The 24,880-nt window shown below is 45.1% G+C and overlaps 1 protein-coding gene across 2 annotated transcripts in view; it reads left to right on the forward strand.

Moving 5' to 3' along the window:
- The first annotated feature begins 2,618 nt into the window (after positions 1–2,618).
- The window catches only part of LOC135388716 (potassium voltage-gated channel subfamily H member 8-like), a 487,577-nt gene continuing 465,315 nt past the window's right edge, over positions 2,619–24,880 (forward strand). For both annotated transcript variants that reach the window (XM_064618453.1, XM_064618458.1), the window contains exon 1: positions 2,619–2,829. The gene's annotated coding sequence lies outside the window, so the exon portion shown is untranslated. The remainder of the gene's footprint in view (positions 2,830–24,880) is intronic.

A 24,880-nucleotide genomic window follows, 5' to 3' on the forward strand; every position in this document is an offset into this window, starting at 1 on the left:
GAGGGGGTGTGGGTCCGAATCCCACTGCTTGTATACCTTTTCTTCAACCGCCACTATTCAACTGAAGTATGTAACTGGACGTTGTGGGATTTGTGTTTGCAAATCAAGTCCTGTCCAATCAAATAACGTAGGTTGTGGTATTCACAGCTCCATTTGCTAAGTTTATAGACTATTTGCAGTGCTGAGGGGTAAATTTCAGGGTAAGGGGAATAAAATGGTGAATAATTGCAACTTAGGGGACTACACTCTCAGAAAAGGAGTAAATTTAGTCGTCTTAAGAACTAGATGCCTTGCCACAACAATTAATAGACCTTTTGTGAACTAATTATGTCGGAAGTCTGTGCCAAGTTTAGAAACTAGTTGCAGTGCTGAGGAGTAAATTTCTGGGTCAGGGGAATAAAATGGGGAATAATTGCATCCTAGGGGACTACACTCTCAGAAAAAGAGTGAACTTAGTCGTCTTAAGAACTAGCTGCCTTGCCACAAAAATTAGTCCTTTTGGGGACTCATTGCATCGGAACTGTATGCGAAGTTTAGATACTATTTGTAGTACTGAGGAGTACATTTGTGGGTCAGGGGAATAAAATGGGGAATATTGCAATCTAGGGGACTACACTCTCGGAAAAAGAGTAAACTTAGTCATCTTCAGAACTAGATGCCTTGCCACAACAATTAGTCCTCTTGGGTACTTATTCCATCGGAACTCTATGCCAAGTTGAGAGACTATTTGCAGTGCTGAGGAGTAAATTTCTTTGTCAGGGGAATAAAATGGGGAATAATTGCAACCTACGAGACTACACTCAGAGAAAAATAGTAAATTTAGTCGTCTTAAGCACTAAATGCCTTGCCACAACAATTGGTCCTGTTAGGGACTAATTGCATCGAAACTTTATGCTAAGTTTAGAGAATATTTGCAGTACTGAGGAGTAAATTTCTGGGTCAGGGGAATAAAATGGGGAATAATTGCATCCTAGGGAACTACACTCCCAGAAAAAGAGTAAATTTAATCGTCCTAAGAACTAGATGTCTTGCCACACCAATTAGTCCTCTTGGAGACTAATTGCATCGGAAGTCTATGCCAAGTTTAGAGACTATTTGCAGTGATGAGGAGTAAATTTCTGGGTCAGGGGAGTAAAATGGGGAATAATTGCAACTCAGGCGAGTAGAAGTTGTAATAACTCCACAATTTACTCTTTTTCTTTTCGTTTTCTTTTAGTGCAGAGCAACCACTAAAATGCAGACGCTGTATTTGCGCCGTTTGTAGCACGCTGGATAAAGTTTGCATAAATGTGTTCTCATTGCAAACCAACTAACCATTGTAAACGTCTTGCGCTGCGTTCACTGACGTCCCAGCCGTGTTCGACGCTCCTGCGTATCGCGGCTTAGTGATCCTCCAGCGCTAAATTGCGCCAAGAAGGCGAAGAACAATCACAAAACGGGTCTGGGGGAGGCGCGAGAGATTGCGCACATAATCCTGTTAAATGGGCGCCGTTCCGAACCCTAATTCGCAATGCGCATCCTTCAACAAACTGTCCTTTGTTGTGCACGAGGAAAATAATTATGGAAAATATGGTAACCGTGTGAAGGCCCTTCGTGCAATACGTTAAAAAAAATGAAGGAACGGTGTGCCGTGTCACGTCTGAACCCAGTGTGCTTTAGTTATTCGCGCTCATTTTCACACTGTCTATATGGGTCTGGTCCTTGCAGTACATTCTAAAGAGAGAACTTCACCGCATAACACGCTGCACGTCAACCACTGCGCTGAACGACGGAAGTGGAGAGGAGAGGAAGTGGCGTACACCTTTTTGTGACAATTAACACGTATCCAAAGTATCACAAAATGGCGTACGCCTCACATTTTCCACAAATCGGAAAAGAGAACGATATCATTGTCAAGTGCAGTTTTGTTTTTGGAGTGTATATCTTTCGGGACCACCTGTCGGATATATTTTCCAGCGGTTTGATACATCATTGAGCTTGTGCACGTTTTTTTTTTTTTTTTTTTTCTGTTTATTCTGACAGTGCATTCGCGCACACAAACAAATAAACAAACAAAAAGAAATCGTGAATATTTTCGGCGAAGATAGCTTTGCTTGAATAGATTGATTGCTTTGTTTTATTTGCTTAGGGTTAGGTACGTCATCTGAAACCTATCTTTGGTAAACATGTCGGGAGAGAAAGACAGAGTATCCCACCAGCGACGGCGCAGATTGACGAAGAGCTCACCGGAGAATTTACATCGTCGTGCCGCCACGTTATTATCGACTCTTCGAAACTGCTCCGCTCACCGTTGCCCTGACAACGGATGGGCAACATGGCGAGCCAGATCCAAACCACGACAAAACGACGACTTGTTTTTTTGCCACGATTTCCGAGAAGGGAACATTCATCCCTTTGCAAACCCGTCTACATCCGGACACGGAAGGATTCCGCGAGAAAGGACAACTGTTGATAGCGTCCTGATAGGTTCAAACGCCTATGAAAGACACGTCTCACCCTGTCATGAGCGCCCGGTGTTCTTCTTTAGTGGGGAGGGCTGCGTTTTCGGACGCCGTCGCTAGGGGGCCACCGCATCCGCGTTGTGGCGTTACTCCCGCGCTGGCCGTTCGTCCGTCACTTTCGCATTGGCAAGGCTTGTGAAACAACAGGTATCTTGCAGCGCCAAAGTATGACTAGCCTGGAAGAAGTGTTTGAGATAGTGTGTTCTCGTGCTTTCGTAGTGTAGTGAAGTGATGCTGCATTGAAGCTTCGTATTCGGGTTTATCGAGGCCCCAAGATTGTTACCGTCTCTTATCTTTTCTTCATACCTGGGGAAAAAAGAAAAGAAAGGTGAGAATTTCGAACGCTGACTCCTTATTTCTGCTGTGTGTATGCGGACACGAGATGATATGAGCGTATACATTGTATTTGTTAATGTTTGGTGCGGCCGAGTACGAAATCTGCGTTTTCCTTGGCGTTCTTGGTACAACTGGTGACATATTGTTGACCTGTTGGGGTTTATGCCCTTTAATGCATTGATAGAGAAAGCACTACCTTGTGTCGATCTTATTTGTAAGCATCTGCTCCATATAAGTTTTGATTTTAGGTAGCTATTTAGGCGCGTGAGTACAGGACTCCTTGTTGGCTGTCGAATCGGGGCGGGCGGTGAAAAATAACACCTGCAGTGATCAAAAATACGAAGGGAAGCAATGTTATGAAAACACACCATTCAACTTTAACAAAGACGGAAATATAAAAGGACATAATGCCAAGTACGGAACCGTATTGGCCTAGTCGACAACAGCCTTTCTAAAAACCACCTGTTTGTTGCGAGGCTATTGAAGCGAAGAGCGAAGAATATTTCTCGACGCAAATGCTCGGCACGTAGGGATTGCAAGTCTGTGTGGCGTATGTGTTCTCGATCTTGCAAGGATTTACAGCAATTTTAAGACTTATGTTGAAATTATACCAGCTGGTATACCAGCGCCGCACTTAGCGGCCCTTCACTGTTTCTGCACATATACGGCTCACGCATCTTTTTCGCTGGGTTGTCCGCAAAGACGGTTTAGAGAGGCCATCCAACATTGGTTTGCGCTGTTCTTCGGTGTTTCGGGAACTGTTTTAGGGTTGCTGAAATTGGCAAGACTACTATCTAGCGCGTTGTATTTCTGTATTTCTGTACTTCGTTGGAAAGTGACCTCAAGGTAACTGGAACCCTCCGTGTTACTGATGCCGTGCTTGTATGTGCTGAATACTCATGCAACAGGTGAAAGAGAGCTCGTGCTCGTGTGTTACATTCTCAGAAAAAGCTACGCATTCGGTTTTGCACATGTTGATAAGTCAGTATGATTTTTGTTTGTGAGCACGGCGTATGCGATGTAGTTTTTGCACACGCACTCAACGGAGGGGGATAGAAATACGAGATTTGTTCCGTCGTCGTCGCTGCCATCTGGCATCACCAACTCCGGTTTCGATTCGAATATTAGGTTTTGCTTCTTGTTTTGCTATTACTCTAGTTTTTCTAAGGCAAACTATCTGGCCATCGTGAGTGGTAAATAGGACAGACAAAAAAAAAAAAAAAAAAGGGGCAAAAGCTGCACACTTAAAAGAGAACTTCACCACATAACAGGCCGATGGAAAAACATAGGAGGGAATGATACCTTCGTCACTCGTGATTTCTTTTTGTGGTGGTTATCATAACTGCACAGGTGTCACAAAGGGGCGTGAGACTCCCGTTTGCAACAATTCAGGAGACGAATTCAACCTCTCCCTAGTATTTTTTTTTCATCAACATCAACATCAATTCAGGAGAGAGAACGATGTCATTCGGGATGATGGTTGGCACGGAGCGCGTTGTGCAGTGAAGTTCTTGTTTTAAAGGTGCACACGAAAAACGAAAATCGATTTTTTTCATACCAATACAAACATATCATACAAATGCTCCGCGAGAGTGCTCATTTAAGTATTAAATCTGACTTTTAGCTGGGAATTATTCATCAGAAGCTGCTCTCAAGCGAACAGAAGTGAGCAGGCGACAAACACGCACCGTTTCACTCTGTGTGGAGCTTTAACGAAATTTCCTTGTCGGCAACTCATTTCGTTGAATTTTCACGACACCCGCGGCCGGGAATGGATCTACTGTTCTATCTAATGACAGCGCGAGAGGCTCGTAGGCTGTCGGTGATTCTATCGTCGGTCCTCGTCATTTGGGAATTCCCACAGGAGGGTCGGAGTCTCATGAGATCACGCTTGATGCACTGAGCAGTCTAAGTCCACCGAACAGGCTTAATCTTTCGCATTGGACGACGATGATACTCCAACTGAATGTGTGAACTGCATGTCGCATATATGATGTAGACTTAATTGTTTTACACAATTACGGGACCTGGAATTTGAAAGTTTATAGTGCAACGTTTTATAGTATTCGTGCGCATTATTTGTTTTTGTTGTTTTAGTATGTGCTTCTTATTAGATACTCTGTGCAATGAGGGCGTCCATATCATCATGTCTCAGACCGACCGCTGTGGCGTCGCTCATGATGTCAGTTGTCTCGCGACGTAAACCCTCAATTATTATTATTAAAATTATCATCGTGTCTAGTTACTCCACGCGTTCTCTGATCGAAATATCTCTAATATATACATGGACAGGCATCATAAACGCGCATTTTCTTTTCAGAATATACTTGGTACACTTATAACATGCATGTAAGCATTCACATATGCCTATAAGTATATCATCTGCATCTGGCTAGCTTTTCGTCTTCCTCAGGGTTTAAGATGTAAAGATCGATAAATCATAATGTGAAAATATACGCGTAAATTAATTATGAGAGTAACGAAAGTCTCCAAGCAAGGTACAGAAAGGGGATACCCGACATTTCGGGGCCAGTACGGCTCCTTCCTCAGGAATGACAGGGGTGACAATAGTGGCCGTTGTCAGCAGTACGTGAAGAGTTATTGGGGGGGGGGGGATATGAAGGTGTATTAAAATCAATAGGAAAGCCCAGCGAAACAGAAATCGACTTGCTATAAAAAAAAAAAAGAAGAAAGAAAAAAAAAGCAGGCGGAGAGAGCTTCTTTCCTTAGGCCGCTTTCACACGGGTCAACTTACTGCACCAACACGTACCAATGTCTAATGACCAACTTCGAGACGGTGCAATATCTGCATTCACGCATACCAACTCAGTAGCTCCACCAACAAACAACCTGACGGCAATCGGAGGCTGTTGGTTCAAATCCAGCTGATGGTGGCTTTCCTTTAACTGCCGTTATTCAAACCCAAGTCAGTTTATTTCGTCAAAAGATCATCACGATCTTTCAAAGTGCCTATTGATATATTTCCGTTGAGCTTATTAAAAAAAAAATGAAAATATTTATCAGCTACGCCTACAGGATGTGAACCCATACCAGGCGGTACGGCACGAACGAAATCACATCACGCCGTCGCAACATGGCGCCAGCATAGGTAGGCAGACCGCTCGCCTAGCCAACGTCGTGCTGAAGACTGGAATGTGGTGGGTTCGAGTCTCACCGCCGGCTGGGCTCTCTCAGATTTCCCGGCAGACTTTCCAGACGAATGACGGCACACGCTAATTTTTTTTTTACACCTATGTTAGGTAAGAGGGGTGTATCTTGCAATATACACCCAGATCGCACTCATATTACACCCCTTCGAGGCTGATCCTCTCATAGATGAGTGTGAATTGGTTGCACACTACATTGTGTAGTCGTTTTTAGTTTCTTCCCATACGCGAAAGAGATCCTGTTGTATGTTGTTGTATGTTGTAGCCCCTATAGATGGCATCGGATACGCTAGAGCGCCAGCGAAGATGTTTTGGTTTAAAGGGCTGTTGAACGTTGGACATTGAACGGACAAGGTGAGAGTTGCGGCTTGCATCGGCGGGACGCGGTATGGCGAGGTGTCAGCGCTTTTTCTCCTGAACGTTGAAATGGAAAGTAAAACGCAAGTATTAAAGAGTGATTAACTGAGTATGTGCGTGTGTGTGTAGTAAGGGTATCATAATGGTGTAATGGTTAATACATTTATTCTAAAATGTTTAGCATTGTCGTGGAATATGAATGGCGTGTACTGTCTGAGTCTTAATTTTCCATCATACCAAAACCCGTAAGAAGCGCAAACGTTACCCTGATCGTGAGTTGATACACCAAGCAATTCCTCGCATCAGTTTTTTTTTTTTTTTTCGTGTATATAATCATATTAAACTTAGACACCTCACCCTTCGTTCTGACATGTTACGCCATTGCTTAAGGGTGTTGATTAACGCCAAAAATTGAATCAGTTAGGGTATCGGCCAATTACCAGTGTAGACCAACCAGCTGCACACGCGCTAAGTAGACGTTACACCCTTCAGAGGTATAGTGTGGATGTACCTTAACTCACACCCTTTTAAGCGTATAAGTTGCGTTGAGAAATACGTACACCCTGAGAGGCAGGCTCATAACCATAGTTGATTCGCTGCCCTAACACGGAATTAAAAAAAAAAAGATATCGTTCTCCCTACCAATTTGTTGAAAACGGAAGGAAACAGCGGGAGACGAGGCAGAAGTCATTATGTTGCAAGCAGGATTAATCCGTCTTTCTTTGCGTCTCGCACTGGGCCGTGATATCGTATAACAGCTTACACCAATCGAATAAAGTCACACCAATTTTGGAATACTGTGTCCACCAACACACGGCGAGCGATTTCAAGCGTACCGCGCCATCAAATATATTAGTGTCTTCAGTTTACTTAGTTTTCATGGCGAACAAGACAAGCCTGACTGTGACGGGGACTTTCTTTTGCCATGCAGTGCGGGACAAAGCGTTTTGAAAATTGATTGATAACCTAGAAAAATATCGACTGGTTTCTCGTTTTGGAAGTAAACCCATACCGAGAGCTCGCGCAGTTGATTCGCACTGAAGCGTACATTTGGAATAGCTTTTGCATGCTGCTTTCGGCATTTGTCGTGTTCTATGTTCTCGAGATCCAAAGTTGACACTTTAAACAGAACTTGGGTTCGTAACATGCCGAAGGTCAACAATTGCACAGAATAATACCGTTATGACTCCTGATTCATGGAAGCATGGGTCGAGGCCTTTTTTTCTTTTTTTTTGTCACAGTTAACACAGCTTCACAGTTTTGTGACAGTTGGGACCGGCATCAGCCCCATCTCATCATCGTTTCTTTATGTCTCGTGTCTGTGTGTGTGTTGTGACAGTTAATGTAACAGAATAAACGTTGCAATTAAAAGCTCCGCGACATCGAAGCCGACAAACCGTTTTAACGCATGGTGTCGGCTCAAATCTGTGAACCCTATAGCACACGCATGAAATACCGTACTATTTGTACCGTACTAATGTTTGTTTCTTGTTTTGTTTTGGGAGTAGCAGAACTAGTCAGGAGACAAGTTTAATTTCTCCCTGGTTTTCTGTTAAATGATCAATCAATCAATCACCGTACTATTATAATAGTTTATTTAACTTATACACTCATTACCATCATCCATCATCGTACCCACTTACCCCTGGTGGTCCGTGATATTAAAACGAATTCTAGCGGTATAAGTGCAGTGGAGTAGCCGGTTCCATTTGTGGAGCCGCAGTCTCCATATTATTTTTCTTTCAAATCCAATCCAATCCAATCCAATGTTTACCGAAGGGCGTACGCCTCCTGTTTCAACAAATAAGGGGAGAAAATGATGTTGTTCTGGATGACGGGCGGCTAAGAATGCGACATGCTGTGAAGCTATGTTGTAAGAGCTTATGTTGAAAAAGATTTTGACCCTCACGAACTTTTACAGAAGATTAGCGAAAGAAATAAAAAGTTGTACGCCGTTGTATATTAGAAGTCTTTGTACAAAGTGTGTTTCACTGCTGAGGTGCAGTACCCTACCTGATTACACGTGACAAATCACATGAGTGATGAGTGATGATTAGATGAGCGAATGAAGCGACATGAGTTAAAAAAAAATAGTCAACTTAAGGAAAAAGGAACCCAAAGACAAAGAATTAAAATACTTTTCCCGTCTCGTTATAGTTATTAAAAATAAACAACATCAAACTAACCTTATTACGTCAGTGCGGATTTATTTGGCCGGAGGAGTCTACTTTAAGGCGGACCGTCCCTTAATTCCCGAAATAACCTAATGTCACTCTAACCATCATGTATCTGTTGTTGTTCTCGTATGTAAATTCATTCATTACGATTCTCAATAACGCATTTACACTTTTAAGCCGTTGAGAACTAATGTTTGCTCATCGTAACCAATCCGTCCACGTATTTCTATATGCAAAACAAAAACCGTGTTTACCCTAAGAACTTTGTATCGTAAACAGCCTTCCAAAGTGAAACATTTTCTTTCAAAAGAAGAGTGATTTAAAATTAGAAACTGCCGTCTTGGATTCGGACGAAAATAGCTTCCATTCCCCAGGTGGCGTTACTGTGAGAAGCTCCACTTGTCCTGGCGTCATATTGGAAGCACACTGCGTGACGGTTGATGTATCCTGTGAATTCGGCAGCGTGCACGCCATTGCCTGAGATTGGAGCTCAGAATAGAAACCAATTCGTGTGGAACCGACCACGCAGCATTGTGTAATCATACTGCCCAGTGTCATCATCGGGACGACGAGGAGGGGGGGTTCCATTTGTGAGCTCAAAACAGTGGCTTCTGACGGATGGTATAGTAATGTGTTATGAACTCATTAACAATTGGTAAAGTTAAAATTATTGGGAATTGCCAGAAAGAAACAGAAGGACACAACCGGAAGTCGAAGCGGGCGTAAACAGTGTTTTCAGTTGTGAGAACGCCGATGTTGCGTCACCAGCAAGCATGTGACAGTACATTGCGAATGAAGAGAGGCTGAAGATGAAGAGGCTCTTCAGTTATGTACCAACCGGCTCCTTCTGAAGAGAGGCTGTTGTGAGAGGCAACATTTCCTTCACTCTGACGAAACTAACACGAATACATAACAAAGTTGGGGCAACAACAGCGTCAACAACTTTATTTGATGATGATGATGACACTACAATGTTGAAATGACGCCCTCTTCACAATGCTCTCAACGATTGTGTTGTTGGCGAAAGGTACAGATGGTGTTGAAGGAACAAAATTTACATGCTGGCACGTATAGTATACAGCATGCAATTTACAACGAACATATCCGGGAGTTTTGCCGACAAGTAATCACATGCCAATGGAGAAACGACAAACAGTAAAATGAAGGTTGCGTAACAAAGTCACTGTCGAAATATATTGCTCCAGATCTCAGATCATTTTCCACACTCGCTGTTCGCTGTTGTTGTTGTTGCGTAAGAAAGGTACGGACACATTTTTTTTCACCGGAATGTGTGTGTGTGTGTGCGTCCTGTTTACAGCATAGAAATCGTCTATGGAAGTTGTCATGGGCGCTTTGTTTTTGCTGACGACAAAGATGTGTTGCGTAACTCTGTGAAGTGGAGTAGGGTCCTGTGGCTACCACGGGGAAACATCCCATATCATCATCACTTCTCGTTCATTCATTGTTGTTGTTGTTCTTGCGTAACGCGATGCGCTTTTTAAGTCTTATGATACGGTATAATAAAAAGAAACGTGAAGGGAAACGAAGGGAGTTTTAGGACAACGTGGAAGTTTCATGATAACGTTTCCGAAAACACGATAAGCCAATCGCCAGACTCTTCTGGAGTGGCTAACATCACGTTGCTGATATCTGATTGACGAACAGTGATACGGAGTCGGAATCTCGGGGCGCTAACTACCCAAGCAGCACAATGTACTGAAAGTCGAGTGCAATAGGGGTGGACGGGTAGGTGGAAGACCTTGAACGAACTGGTGAAACTAAAGAACATTGATAAGACACATACCGTCCACCCCTATTGCACTCGACTTTCGGTACATTGTGCTGCTTGGGTATTTCCTAAAACTCCCTAATAACGCGATATTGCGTGCGATGCGAAGCGTGGTCACACATTTTCACATTTTATTTTCCGCGCGTTCTTTTTCACGTTCCAAGTGACATTAGCGTAAAATAAAGTTTGCATAGCCTATGTGTTTTATAAGAAAATATATAGACACGTATCTTACGATAGCAGTGACTGCATGGTGATTCCGTTTTCGTCGCGTCGGGGCCATGAAACAACGTCGTCAATGCGCAGTCGGTACTTACAGAGGAAGTCACGAAACAAATAACACAGGTACAATTTAATTCAACCAATTGCTTACCCCCCCCCCCCCACTCTCGGGACGTACACGTAGCAAAAATAGAAACAAAACTAAAGAAGCGAGAACAAATTATTCATATGTCACGTACAACCGCGGATCGGCTGCGTATACTCGCTCCTACACGAGCAATGTGAATATATACATACTCCCACGAACACTGCAGATAGGTGGTTGAAATTTTCCGGAGAACATTTCGGAGCAAGAGTGAAGAGGACTTGCGCAGTAGAAGATGAAATGTAACTCATATCTTAACCACATAACTCCGGCGTGACTTTTCGCACTAGCACCTACCCACGCTCAGATATCATAACTTTTCTCGTCCCTGTTCACTCGTGCCCGCCGACCCAGGCAGCCGAATATATTCGTGTCGAGGTTTAATTCTGTGCAAGTTTGAGGTTTGAGAAGTGCGAACGCAGTCCACTGGCTCCATGCCCCGGGGGCATTGCTCACGGGTCGATATTTCATGAGCTGTAGGGGATTAAGTTACACCTCTGCGACAGGAATTTCAAATGTCTCGCTGATGAGTAACTACAGCCATGTGAACAGCAGGGAGGCCTCTGAGCACATTTTACCTTGCTGCGCGAATAAGCGAGACGCTGCGTTTAATATACAGGGTGTTTCACGTAACGTGATAAAAAATGGTAACTGGCGACGTACTCGCCGGAGGATTGTGGGACTTTCGGCAATTGCCTACTGGAAACTTTTGCCATCATTGAGGAAAGCTTTGGACAATTTTTAATTGAGGGAAATTTATTTTTTTCAATTGAACGTTTAAAATTGCCAAGCGAACCTCACTTTTTTTATACAGAAATATGAAGTCTTCCACGGATGAACGCAGACCTAGCAAGAACTATGCACAGTATCGCAACAGAAATAGCCGGAAAAAAAAAAGTAAAAATTCAATTTTAGCCCCACCTGCTTGATTGTTGCAAAGAAGCGCGGGCGAAATGTGAGTCTAGAGGAGGAAGTGTCCCCGCCTTCATTTGTTTTGCCTTCTTTGTTATAAGACGGTTGTTTTGTCTTCTTTGTGTCACTAGCATGAAGGTCAAAGTGGGGTAAGGAACGGTAAAACAAGAAGAGGGAACACTTCCTCCTCTCCCCGCACCTTCCGTGCGCTCTTTGCGACAATCAAGCAGGCGGGGCTTGAGCGGAATTTCTACTAATTTTTTTTTCGACTATTTCTGTTGCGATACTGTGCATAGTTTTTGTTTGGTCTGTGCTTATCCGTGGAGGACTTCACATTTCTGTAAAAAATAAAAAAGAGGTTCGCTTGGCAATTTTCAAAGTTCAATTGAAAATAATACATTTCCCTCAATTAAAAATTGTCCAAATTTTTCCTAAATGGTGGCTAAAGTTTCCAGAAGGTATAAGTGCCGAAAGTCCCACAATCCTCCGGCGAGTGCGTCGCCAGTTAGAATCTTTTATCACTTTAGGTGAAACACCCTGTATAGTACAGGGGAACTACCGCCGTTGGTTGCAAAGACGTCGAAGTGAATTAAGTTGGCGGAGCACAGCAGCGACGCTCAGCAGGGCGTTAGGATATACGGTGCTGCCCCCGGCCACAGGTGCTGCCTCTGTAACGGAGGACTTTGACTAAGTGGCGGTTGCTGGACCGTGGCACCGGAGTTTTGGGGATGGGGGAGCAAACTCAACTGACAGATGGAGGCATGATGCAAAAATCGCGTCTCACACCAACGCCACCTGGGGAATAAAAGCTATTTTCGTTTGAATCCAAGAAGGCTGATTTTAATTTTCAATCACTCGTGGAAATGTTTCACTGTGGAAGTCTGTTTACCATGCAAAGCTCTTAAGGTAATTTTATTTAATGATTATTTTGGATAAGGAAATGGGTGCACGGATTGGTTACGATGAGCACACATTAGTTCTCAATGGCTGAAAAGTTTAAATGCCTTATTCAGAATGGTAATGAAAACATTCACGTACAGGGACAACGACAGATACATGGCGTTGATGATGGCATTAGGTGTTTCACCGCAGGAGTGATTCTTGATTTCTTATGATTCCCATTGGCTTTCTCAATTGATGCACATAGTTATTTGCTTATTCCTGGAACTGAGGAGCACTCCGCCTTAAAGTAGGCTCCTGGCAGGCAAAGTATTTTGTCTCTTTGCGATTGGATTCTGTTTCCTTCACTGCGTTGACTATATTTAGAGGTCTGCACAGTTGCGGGCGTACCCGCACTAATCTCGGATTTGCAGGTAGAAAATGTGACTTGATGCGGGTCGCGGGTGAAGTGCGGGTGCACACGCGTTGCAACCACTGGTCGTGTGGTAACCCGCGCTATACCCGCATTCATGCTTTTTCGTGAAATAAACGCGCAAAACACCGAACTTCCTGCACGTTTTATGATAATTTGATGGCTGTTCTTTCAACAGTTCTATGTCATGCACGTGATGTACACCAGACGTACAGTGCGATTAAATGTCCACAAACGATTCGTGTTTTTCTTCTTTGCGCTGCAGTACTCTAACTTGTGCAACTGGGCTGCACGCCCCTGTAGCGTGGGTCTGCGGATATACCCACACCATCCGCACGTGCGGATTGGGAGACCGTGTCTGCGGTTACTGTCAGCTGTCCAATGCTGGTGGTTTGGCACTTATAAACATATAAGTGCTTTGAGGTGTGAGTCTATTGACAGCTTGTCACGACGGCGACATAACTGACGTCTCAAAGTGGCAATAAACTCTGGGTACTGCAGTCCTAAGGGCTATTAACTCAAAATATGTGGCGTGGCGTGGATGCCGCCGACAATTTATTTAGCGTAAGGTCAAAATCCATTGGCGGCTTCAGTTTGGCGTCCCTCTCTGAAGCTCACAGAGAGATAAGCAACGTGATCTTCTCATCGCTAATGGGTTTCACCATACGCAAACATGAAAGAGAGGGTCGAACGAAGGTCAAGCTCGCTGGATCGACGAAAGTCCTTCTGATGACGTGAAAACGGACTGCATATCCTTCACTTACATATTCTCTGAGGTCACAGCGGTGGAGTCATCATTTTAACACTTCTCCAGTCAGGTGCTTTTACATGTTCGTCATAAAGTTATTACATGCCCACGTGGTTGTGTATTGTAGTTCTACGCATTCGAAAATGCTCAAGGTGCTCTTCACAGCTGTCCACGCACATCGAGAGCCGAACATTTTATACGAACAACAGCGAAACAGAAAAAAAGTAAAAAAAAAAAAAGAAAGGCCACGGTACTTGCGCCGTGTGCTTCGAAATCTCGATTTAGCAAACTGTTGGCTGCACCTCTTCATGCAGGAAAATGCATCGAGAAGATGCCGTGAAAAGCAGTTTGAAAGGGACATTGCCAGAGAATATGCCGATGTGTAGCGGAGGTCAGTGATACCACGAAAGATTATCTCTTCATGTTTTTTTTTCGCCAATCTCACCTCACCACGGAAGACAATTTTGATTCCCAGGAATCGCACGGAAGCAGAGAAATAAACTCCTCACTTGCAACCTAGCAATATGCATGTGGCTCATATATCAATTCATCGTCACCATGTAATTGTTGTTGTTGTCGATGTTATCTCTGAATGCAGAGTAGATACTAAATAACACGTCCGATTATCCTTTCTTGACGCACTTAATAAGACCTCCTTTGTTTGAGAGATTTGCTACGAGCGTGAGAACTAAGAGCAAACGAAATGTGTGTCACTGTGAAGCGTGCTTTGCCTGCGTAGCTCTTATGTACGCAGGAGAAGCAAACATTTCAGTCGCTCCAGTACTGCACTTCTTAGTGCAATTGGAAAAAGTTACATATGAACACAATATGGACAGAGGAGATATTTCTACTTTGGTGTTCCATAGAAGCTACGGTACACTGTCACTAGTTGGCATTCCTGCTCCACAAAAGCAAGGGAACTGCCGCTGGGTATCTCGGCTATGGGCAATCACGGTACGAAACTCCAACACTGAAGTTTTCAACTTATTTCATGACACAAGCTTTCATGTAGCTGGCTGCATTTCTTCAGGTGTGAAAGACACATGGTGTACATTATATAGTCACAGGACGCCACGTGAACACAAAATGATTTTTTTTCCTGTCATTTTTTTCTTCATTTCATTTTTTTATCATGACGATTAAAGAAAGTTGTTTCCCAGCAGCAGTGCGACATAAGCCAAACCTCCAATTTCCTGTTATAGTGTTGACTTGCACTATAACCCTCTAATTTCCAGTTATTTCTAACTTCCAGGTATTTCGAACCTACCCCATCGTGAACGATCTCGATGAGATACACTGACGCGCACTAACAAACATGCCGTCTCTTACATATTTCACGCAGACTCGTAGCGCCTTCATCAATCCCTTTTTCATTTTATAGAAATATGCAATCAAGCATTGATATGTTTAAGCACTGCGTTCATCTGAGTGGTTCATTGGCTTCGGCTGCAACTTCATACTCTAATTATTCTCGAACCCATCCAATATGATGTTTTGGAACAAGAGAAATAAAGGGCGATTGAGAAAAAGAAGGAAAGTGAAGGTAATAGGTGAAGCACGCCCACATTCAGCAGTTCTCCCAAATGAATAGGAATCAATGGGATTCGTCTGCCGCAGTAAGTACTCCCTGCAGCCTGTGGCAGCTCGTTAAAAAGAAAAATGAGCGGGGAACTACGCAGCTGGGTATTTCGTGTTCTTGCTTTGGGGGATTCCCAGATGAGGCAAGTCCAAAAGGCGAGACATAAGTTAGGGATCGATGCGTTGTTCTAAACGAAGAAAAACAAAACAAAACAAAAGATTCATGCACGTAGTATAGCGGTCACCGAAGAGGACGACGTAAAGTGGAAAGAACAAGAAAAGGGAGGCGAGAAGGTAGTTGACAAATGGTCGCGAGGGTCATTTATAATCTTGACGCTTAATGATGTGGTCGTGATGGGTGTCACGGGGGTAATGTTTAGTGGTTGGTATTGCTAGTCTTTACTGCGTGTTCTTCAACCATCTTTAGAGGGAACGCGCATAGCATTCACAGTATCCGCATGGTATGTGTGGGAACTCTCTCTCTCTCTGACAACTATAACATGAAGGAAGTGTGTCACAAAAAGATGTACGCATCACAGTGTCAGCAAATCAGGAGTAGTATCATATCCTATATGAGGGGTTGACTACACTGTTAAAATATAACTTCACCACATAACACCGTTCGGAGCCATTTGTGCCGGGATGGAATGGATCCGCCTATTTTGGACACATTATGCAAAATGGAGTGTCCAGAACAGGCGTATCCATCCCACACTCTTCAAAAAGAACTTCACCACATAGCACGTCTGAAGGTCAACCATTGAGCAGAATGATACCGTTATCAATCCTGAATTGTGGAAAGCTCGGGGCGTGCGCCTTTTTATGACAATTATCATAACTGCACACGTGTCACAAAAAGGCGTACGCCTCTCCTTTTCAACAAACCATGGCATCGTTCGGGGTGACGGGTTGGCTGTAGGATCGTGCTATAGGGTGAAGTGCTGCTTTAAGAGTCCATTTCCAACAAACCGGCGGCTTAATCGCTTGCACGTCTAACGAGCTAACGAGGGGCGGGGCACTCGTCAAGAAGAGCACGTGATAAAACACATGTACCATCAACGCCACCTAGATACAGAAGGCCTGCTTAGTGCCTCCTCTCCCTCCTTCGTTACGTGGACATGTAACGTGAGAATTTCTCTGCTACTTCGAATCGCCGTACTGTGAATTCCAGAACTCGGAAATGATCGCTGCTAACCTAGAACCTGTAGACCTGGATCTGTAGACAAAAAGTGCAACACGCTATTCAGAAAATCAGTCTTGAGAAGGATATGGGATCATTTTGCGCTTTGTTTTAAAGTTTTCCCATCTAGTACTCAGTAGTTCAATCACTACTCGCAGAAGATGGTGGTTCTTCTCCATGGCTATGACCGCTGAAAGCTCGTTCGTGGCTACCGTCGTTAAAAACACGCTCCTGATTGGCTGGCTGACTTTTAGTTGTTACGTCACGTCGACGAGTAAGCAGGCTCTCTCTATCTAGGTGGTGCTGGCGCGGCGCTCTTCGCGCGATACGTGAAGGGCACAGCATGCGTCACGCGCGAGGCGTCACGTGCCAGTCCTTTTGAATTTCCCGCCATTCGTTAGCTCGTTAGACATGCAAGCGATTAGACGGCGCGGAATGCTATCATTTTAAATCGTGGTTCGCTTTTTGCTGTGTTTTGGTGAAGTTGTGTCTTTAGAGTGTAAACTGTAACTCCCCTTCCCCATTGGGGCTCCTGATTAGAGTACCTGCTTATACCCCGAGGGTACCCTATTAGAGTACCTGATTATACCCGGATCCAATGTACGCATTCCTATGCCTTAGAATGTGTGTTTGTCCTCGTTTCCGCCACTTAGTATAGTTCACAAACATTATAAATGTTCTACACGCTCAACACGGAACCTCACGGCATAGCACGCTCGCAGACAACTATCATCCCGAATGACATCGTTCGCTCCCCTGATTTGTTGAAAACGGGAACCGTACACATTCTTCTGACACTGCCGCAGTTACGTTAATTGTCACAAAAAGACGTACGTCTGACGCTTTCGACGAAACATGAGTGTTAACGGCATCATTCTGTGGAATGGTAGGCCCAGGGATAGACCCAGAAGTTTCATCTTAGGGGGTGTTGGTGTCTCGTACGAGTGTGTGACGCCCATATCTGCACTTTTGTGGCGTTTTCGATCTCTCTGGTCGGTATTTGGTGGGGGGAGGGGTGTTGCAAGAGTCTTTGGAGGTGCTAGGGGGTGCTGGGAAAATTCCTAGGTTGGCCTTTATCGTGCTATGTAGTGGAGTTCTGCTTTAAAAGCGTATAAAGGCACAGGCATAGGAGTATTTCACTAGACGTTTTGCTCGAAATACATGCGTGTTCAAAGTTACTTGTACTTTACTCTGAGAACTTGTAGCGCGGTCTGACCCACTGGACAAAACCAGAAAGCTCTCTCTTGGCCATGCAATGGGTGGGAACACACTCATAACGTCACAGTGTTGTCTCGTGACGTCGCGCAATTGACTCTGTGTGCGGGAATTTCAAATCGAGTGGATTCCGTTGCCTAGCGAAGCCGATACGAAATTATACCGTTCAAGTTAATGCGAAGTAACGCTGAACCTTGGTAGAGCGTAGACTTTACAACCCTTTCCAATAAAAAATTAAAACCTGGTCCGTTAAGAGCTAACTATTCCTTTAACAGTGCATAATGTAGCTTACCCATGTTGTTGGTGCAACATCTAATGCAGTGGTTCTCAATTTTTTTTTTTCGGCATGTACTTCTTTTGCCGTTCATCAAAGCTCCCACTTCTCCTCTACATTAACTCCCAAGCAACACACGCATAAAAATTGGAAGTATTTTATTGCTTCTTTCGAGTTTCTTGAAAGTATTGTTTGTGGGTTGCGGCCCTACCGCTAGATACACTTTCCACTACAGTGCGCACCCAGGAGCCAGCATGACATACCGTCTAGGCGTTCTTGGCGGAGGAGATGTCCCGTGAATGATATATACGTACTACGCCGATTGGAGGCGAATGTAATACCCCTCTCACACGGGCTAATCTAGTATCATTTTCGTGTTTCAAGTGCATTCCTTCCAAGCGAAAATGTCACTTTCACTACATTCTTGCCACACGGCTTAAATAAGTGTCACTAAACTATGATGGCAGTGACGATAGATCAGAATGAACGGCCCCAAAAATTATCAGGCGCGCTCCACAATTCCACCGTAAGAATGTTTTTCTTTGATTTAGAAATTTGATTTCGCGCCCTTGGATTCCGGCATGACAAATGCGTACGGGGTATCAACATTGTTCCATATCTAGTACACCGCATTTGCTCCGTATGACAACAACAAACATGGCCGGGGACAGATCGCCAGACTGCTCAGCTTTCACGAGCTGTTAACGAGAGTAATTACATGTTCTTTCGGAACAATGTTACACTGTACTTAAATTAACATGTTAATATTAATCAGTATATATATAACCTAATTATGATTAAGTATAAGTATAATATATATATATATATATAATTATATATATAAATAATATAATTAAAATATATTACGCTTTCCCCTTATACACCTACCAGAAGAATATGGCAGATTGTTAAGACACTTAGTTGCCCTGTTGAGCAGGAGGCTCCCTTCAGAGCTCTCGCGCTTCATCTGAAGATCTCAGAAATTACAGCTGGTGAAGAGTTCTGCTGTCTCCTCACACGACCATCTTGCGCCTCTTCGACTGACGCCCACAAGCAATCGGTTGCTGATGCCCTTAGTGGTGTTGATTTTGGCTGCATGGCTTGTGACCCTGTCATGGACCTGGACTTTACCATCAACGAGTTGCAGTCAGCAATCTCCCACTCTAGGAAAGGATCCTCACCTGGGGCCGATGGGATTACGTATCAGGCCATAGCCTCCTTAGGGGATGCGTCGCTTGAAAAACTGCTGTGCTTCATTAATGACTCCTGGAGAACTGGTGTCGTGCCTGACGTATGGAAAGCGGCTCGAGTTATCCCAGTTTTGAAGCCAGGGAAGTCGCCAAGGGAACTGGCTTCATTTCGTCCCATTAGCCTCACAAGCTGCTTGGGCAAGGTAATGGAAAGGCTAATATTGGACCGCCTTGACTGGTTTCTGGAGTCCCGGACGCTCCTACACCCGGCGCAGGCAGGTTTCAGGAGAGCTCGTTGTACAATGGATTGTGTCTTGAATGTGGTAACCCACGTAGAACAGTCTAGATCGGATGGTCTACTAACCGTGGCAGCATTCCTTGATATTAAGCGAGCCTATGACACTACAAGCCACGGCCATGTACTCCATGAGCTTTTCTCCCTGAGCGTTACTGGGCGAGCTCTCAGGTGGATAGCCAACTATCTACGTGGTAGAACTGTCTTTCTGATGACTTCGGATGGTGAAACGTCTCATCACAGCACAACAGCAGGTGTCCCACAGGGCGGGGTCCTCAGCCCACTCCTCTTCAATGTCGTGATGGCTGCTCTACCAGCTCTCTTGCCACGGGGCGTCAACATCAGCTTGTATGCTGACGATATATGCATATGGACATCCGGCAAGCAGTGGCCAGCGCTACAGCGCCGCTTACAGTGTGCCCTTGATGTTGTAGCTGCTTTCCTGGAAAACAGAGGCATGGACCTCTCTCATGAGAAGACTGTTTTTTTGCCTTTTACTCGCCGTCATTTGAAGAACTTTCAGCTTCATATAGGTGGGAATGTCGTGCGGCGTGTTACACACCATAAGTTTCTTGGTGTGGTTCTTGACCGCTGTCTGTCCTGGAGAGCGGAGGTTCGTTGTCTGAGAGGTAGAGCTGAGTCTCGACTGAGTGTCCTGCGATACCTCTGTGGTGCCCGCTGGGGGCTTTCTACAAGGGCATTGCTTGGTCTGCACCGGTCCCTCATACGACAAATGTTAATGTACCATCTTCCAGTGTTGCATAGTCTTTGTCCTTCGTCTGAACAAGTGTTGGAAACCGTCCTTGCAAAGAGCATGAAACAGTGCCTTGGTGTCCACAAATCAACGTCAACTGCCCCTGTCATGGCTGAAGCCAAGGAGCCTTCGCTGATCTTTATGCGGACGGCACAATCTCTTGGGCATTACATGAGGCTCTCCACTCGCCACTACCGTCACACATTAGTGCGCGACATTCTTCGGCGACCAGCATCCGGGTACTGCCAAGCCGTTTTAGCTCACCGCAGCCTCATTCCAAAGCATAAAAAACTGGTTCTACCCGCAGTCCCTCCATGGGCCCTTCAGGCACCATCTGTGCATGTCAATGTCCCTGGCTTGACTTCCAGAAAATCGGCTACAACAATTGTTCTTCGCCAACTCACCCTGAGTCTGCTTCATCACGATGAAGGCAGAATTAAAATCTTTACTGATGGCTCATCGACACAGACCGGCTCTACCTGTGCATTCGTAATCCCTGAGCTGTCGATTGAACGAAGCGCTAAGCTGTCGCACCCGACGTCGGCTGCTGTGGCCGAGCTGCATTCCATTCTTATGGCGCTTTCCTTCATTGTGTCCCGTCAACCACCGATGCACTGGACCATATACAGTGACTCCAAAACCGCCCTCCAAGCTCTGCAGTGCACCCTGGGCTCGAGCTCCCTCGCTCCACTGGTGTGTGACGTCCTCAGGGAGTATTCATGTGCTGTCACACAGACACATAACATCACCTTGCAGTGGATCCCAGGTCATTGTGGCGTCCCTGGGAATGAGGCTGCCGACCTACTTGCGAGACGGGCTCATGTGGCACGAGGCGTACCGACGCACCGTACGTATTTCACCCAAGCGGACGCGAAGCAAGCAATTGGTGCTCTCATGGGACGTCTGTGCAGTGAACACTGGCGCAGAAGTGTCCCTTCTACGTCGTTCCTGCGCAGGGTGGACCCAGATCTCCGTTTTTATATGCCGTCAGCGCTTCCTCGACCCATCACGTCGCTCATCTACAGGCTTCGCCTCAACGTGCCATACAGTGGACGACTTTTGTTTAAGCTCGGCATGGTCCCGTCCCCCAACTGCAGTCTGTGTGATGTAGTTGAGGACGTGGATCATATACTCCAAGACTGCCCGAGGTACAGTGCACACCGATGTACCCTTGTGTCGTCCCTGTCTCGCCTGGATAATCGGCCATACTCCACCGAAAAGGTTCTTGGGTGCTGGCCAGCAAATCAGCTCATACCTGCCATGCGCGCCCTTGTGCAATTTCTTGTCTCGACGGACCTGTTTGACACATTGTGACACTCTTTGTTTTTAGTGCCTTGAGACTTCGCCTTTGGTGACAAGCTCGGTGGTGATGTTCTCATTTATTCTTTCAAAGCGTTTCAAAGCGTCGAGGTTAGTGTAGTTTCCCTTTCTTTTATTAATAACGCGCCCTGGAGTAGCCAGTCCCGAGTGGCTCGAGACTACCATCTCCATTTTTTTCTTTTAAAATCAATCAATCAATCAATATTTTAACCTGTACCTAAAAGCCTGCTGCGAGGCTACGCACTCGGTCAGTCGAAGTTGAGTGAAGTGAGTTTGGGGAACTCACTAAATCGTCAGTGCACTTTCTGCCGAGTGTCACTAAAGGATGCCGTGTGGCCCCACACGAATGACACAAAGTGCAAGTGTCACTCGTTGAAAGGTGACACTAAATTTGACCGTGTGACACGCTTATTATATGGTGTCATTTCGCCCTCCTCCAGGGGAGAATTCCCGACCGGGTGAGAACTCCTGATCCAAGGGATACCCCAAAGTCAACAAAACTCTTCAACATCACGGGTCTCTCGTCATCCGAGCCATAACGCTTGTCTTGCACGCATAGAATGAAGTACCCTTACTTTCTAGACTATTAGCCGGAGAGATCCAGCTTCCTCAATCAGCTGCCGGACCGAACACCCCGCTCTATCCCTTAGCGGCCATCAAACTACGGGTGGCAGCAGAAAGATAGATTCTCTTGCTGCCATACATCCTCCCCTCTCTCGATGCTCGTAAGAAGAAACCATAATGGTTCCCGCTTGTATCATTATACGACGAGCTTCCCGCCTTTCCATGAGCTCATTTATTTGAAGGAGCTGACCACGATCCAAATGCAGATTTCCTGGCTTCTCAAATAGCGGAGCGTTTTCCAATGGCGCAAGAGGCGAGACCGAATAGGGAATCCCTGGAAACACAACTCGCTATGATTAGTGAAAGTTATTTCAGGCACTGAGCGTGGAATATGGCATCCATTTTAATTCAGGCGAACAGAACTCTCTTGGTTCGAAGTTGCGCAAGTGCGCGTGAAGTTTGTTGGCTTCGTTCTTGCTTTCTCCGTGTCTCTGGGGAGGTGAAATGACAGGCGAGGTGTTTCAAAGTGATGTGCCGAACGCTCTACAGGCGATACTTTATAATGTGTTCGAGAAATTTTAGAAAAGGGTCTAACACAACAGATAAATGAATGATAATGAATGGGGAAATTCGCCACACGAGGTGCGGTCCACTACCCTACGGCACAGTGGACGGAACCAGATGTGTCCTGATGATAAAACGATGAACGACGCTGAAAAGCGGTCGACAGTCAATGGAGGCAGAAAGACAACATCAACAGAACGCTAGGCAAAAACACACACAGCACACAGGTACGCAGGCGCTTCACAGGATAGAGAGGAGACCGCTGTCACGGAGAAAAGTCAGGAAATACTCCAGAGCTTGACGATGTTCGATGTAAAAAAGGGAGATGTTAGAAACGCAGTTTCTATCTTCCTTATCTCCTCAAGTCAGAAGCGGTATCTTTATCATGGTTGACACAATGCGTTTGTTTGTTATGCGTGTTATGCGGGAGTTCGTAGGCTAAAATGGAAGAGCTGAGTTCGTGTCACCGCGGATGTCAAAGTGATTGATCAAGAACGTTGTGCGGTTAAGCCCTTACAAGATCGTCTTCATTAATGCATTTCGTATGCTCATACTAGAGGGGCACCAGAAAGGGGTTATCTAAGGAAATTAATTGAACGCATTGGAATTTTGGCACTACAGAGGTTTATTTCCATAATGTGTCGTCACACAACGCTCTCCTACCACACATCACAGAGGAAACATCTAAGACAGGTTTGCATACTTCTAATTTCGATTGATAGTACAATTGCGTAAACCCAGACACACACGCGGGCTGCCGCACAAGCTAAAAACTACACTTGTAGCACTACACTCTAAAAACAGAACTTCACCGCATAACTTGATCTCCGCCAACGATTGCGCCGGATTACACAATTATCCCTTCGGATTTGAGGAACGAGCGGTAAGCACACCTTTGTGTGGCAGTTCTCACACACCCAAATTGTCACGAAAAAGCGTACGTCTGCCGTTTTGAGCCAAACAGGAAAGTGAACGCTATCATACTGAATCACTGTTAATTCTGAGCCTGTTATGCGGTGAAGTTCTGTTTTAAGAGCGTGGTGGTGAAGTTATGTTTTAATAGCGTAGAATTATGAATAAAATTCCGACGTATACACACCCTGGGAGCACAACTGCGTCAGCGTGTTGGCAGAACCACATTGCGTGGTCGCTCCCGGTTTCGGTGTTTCTTTTCAGTGGTGTAAGTTCGTCAGATCTTTCCAGAAGTTTTCGCTGCAGTGCTTCGCCATCGATATCTAGCCGAAAATAATACGTTTTGTCGTCGGTGTTAGGCCTAGAGAACACGGCGATCACAACGAAATTGTTACAAAAACGGCACTGTGCTGTACAATTTTGAATTAAATTACTGAATCTTATATGTATATAAACATTCTTGCCTTTTATATTCCTACTATTGATGTAGATAAGTTAAAAAATCGTACCGGCGACAGGATGTCTACAAGCAGGTGGTTTTGCCGGCAGCGGTACAGCGACGGAAGCAGACGACAATTCCCGACGTGCCTTGCGTAGCCAAGGTGGCGTTCATCAAATGTGCACCAAAGTTTTGCAGATCGCGAGAGGTATCCATTTCAATCCCATCCAATCCACTTGCACCCAAAATGGCGCTGCCCATGTTCGATAGGGGGACAAATAGTGAAGATAGGTTGATTGATAGTGCCCCATTTTTCAAGACGTCATTGGTCAGAAAGCTTTAAAAAGGGGACGGAGCTTCAGGTATATAGGCACGACCGCAGACTCCCTTTTAATATATACGGCTCTATCTCCTGGCGTCCTATTGCACCTCCTTATCTCCAACGGTGTACGTATAGTTGACGTACTAGATTTCTTTTCCTTCTTGAAGTGAACGCGACTATAATAGTGCGTTCTATTTACTCTGACATGTGGCAACTATGCGGCACCCTCAAAGATCTACCTACGTCTTTGCTTCTCCCGTACCGCCGGGGCCTGTATCGATCCTCAGCCTGTGGCATCCCCCAGAGTCTCCCCCGTGTGCTCACAAAGATGATATGGGCGACAGCGACGTCAAGGCCACCTGTTACCGCAGCACGAGACGCTTGTTCAGCTCAAGCCCATTCTTCCATTGTTGTCGAGCCGGATTTCTGTCCCTCCGTTGCGCTGTAGTTGCCCTTGCTTGACTCCGCAAAATTGTGTCAGCGACACGAGGATATCGAGACGGTTACGGTAGGAAATATCAGTTTTGCAGCGACAGTGCGTGGGAAAAGTGGCCGAGAGATAAGTATGGTTACATTTTTTTGTCTGCTAGGTTTCTTCTGACCGTAT

Source organism: Ornithodoros turicata, chromosome 3 (assembly GCF_037126465.1).
Source record: "Ornithodoros turicata isolate Travis chromosome 3, ASM3712646v1, whole genome shotgun sequence".
In the NCBI taxonomy this organism is placed as follows: domain Eukaryota; kingdom Metazoa; phylum Arthropoda; class Arachnida; order Ixodida; family Argasidae; genus Ornithodoros; species Ornithodoros turicata.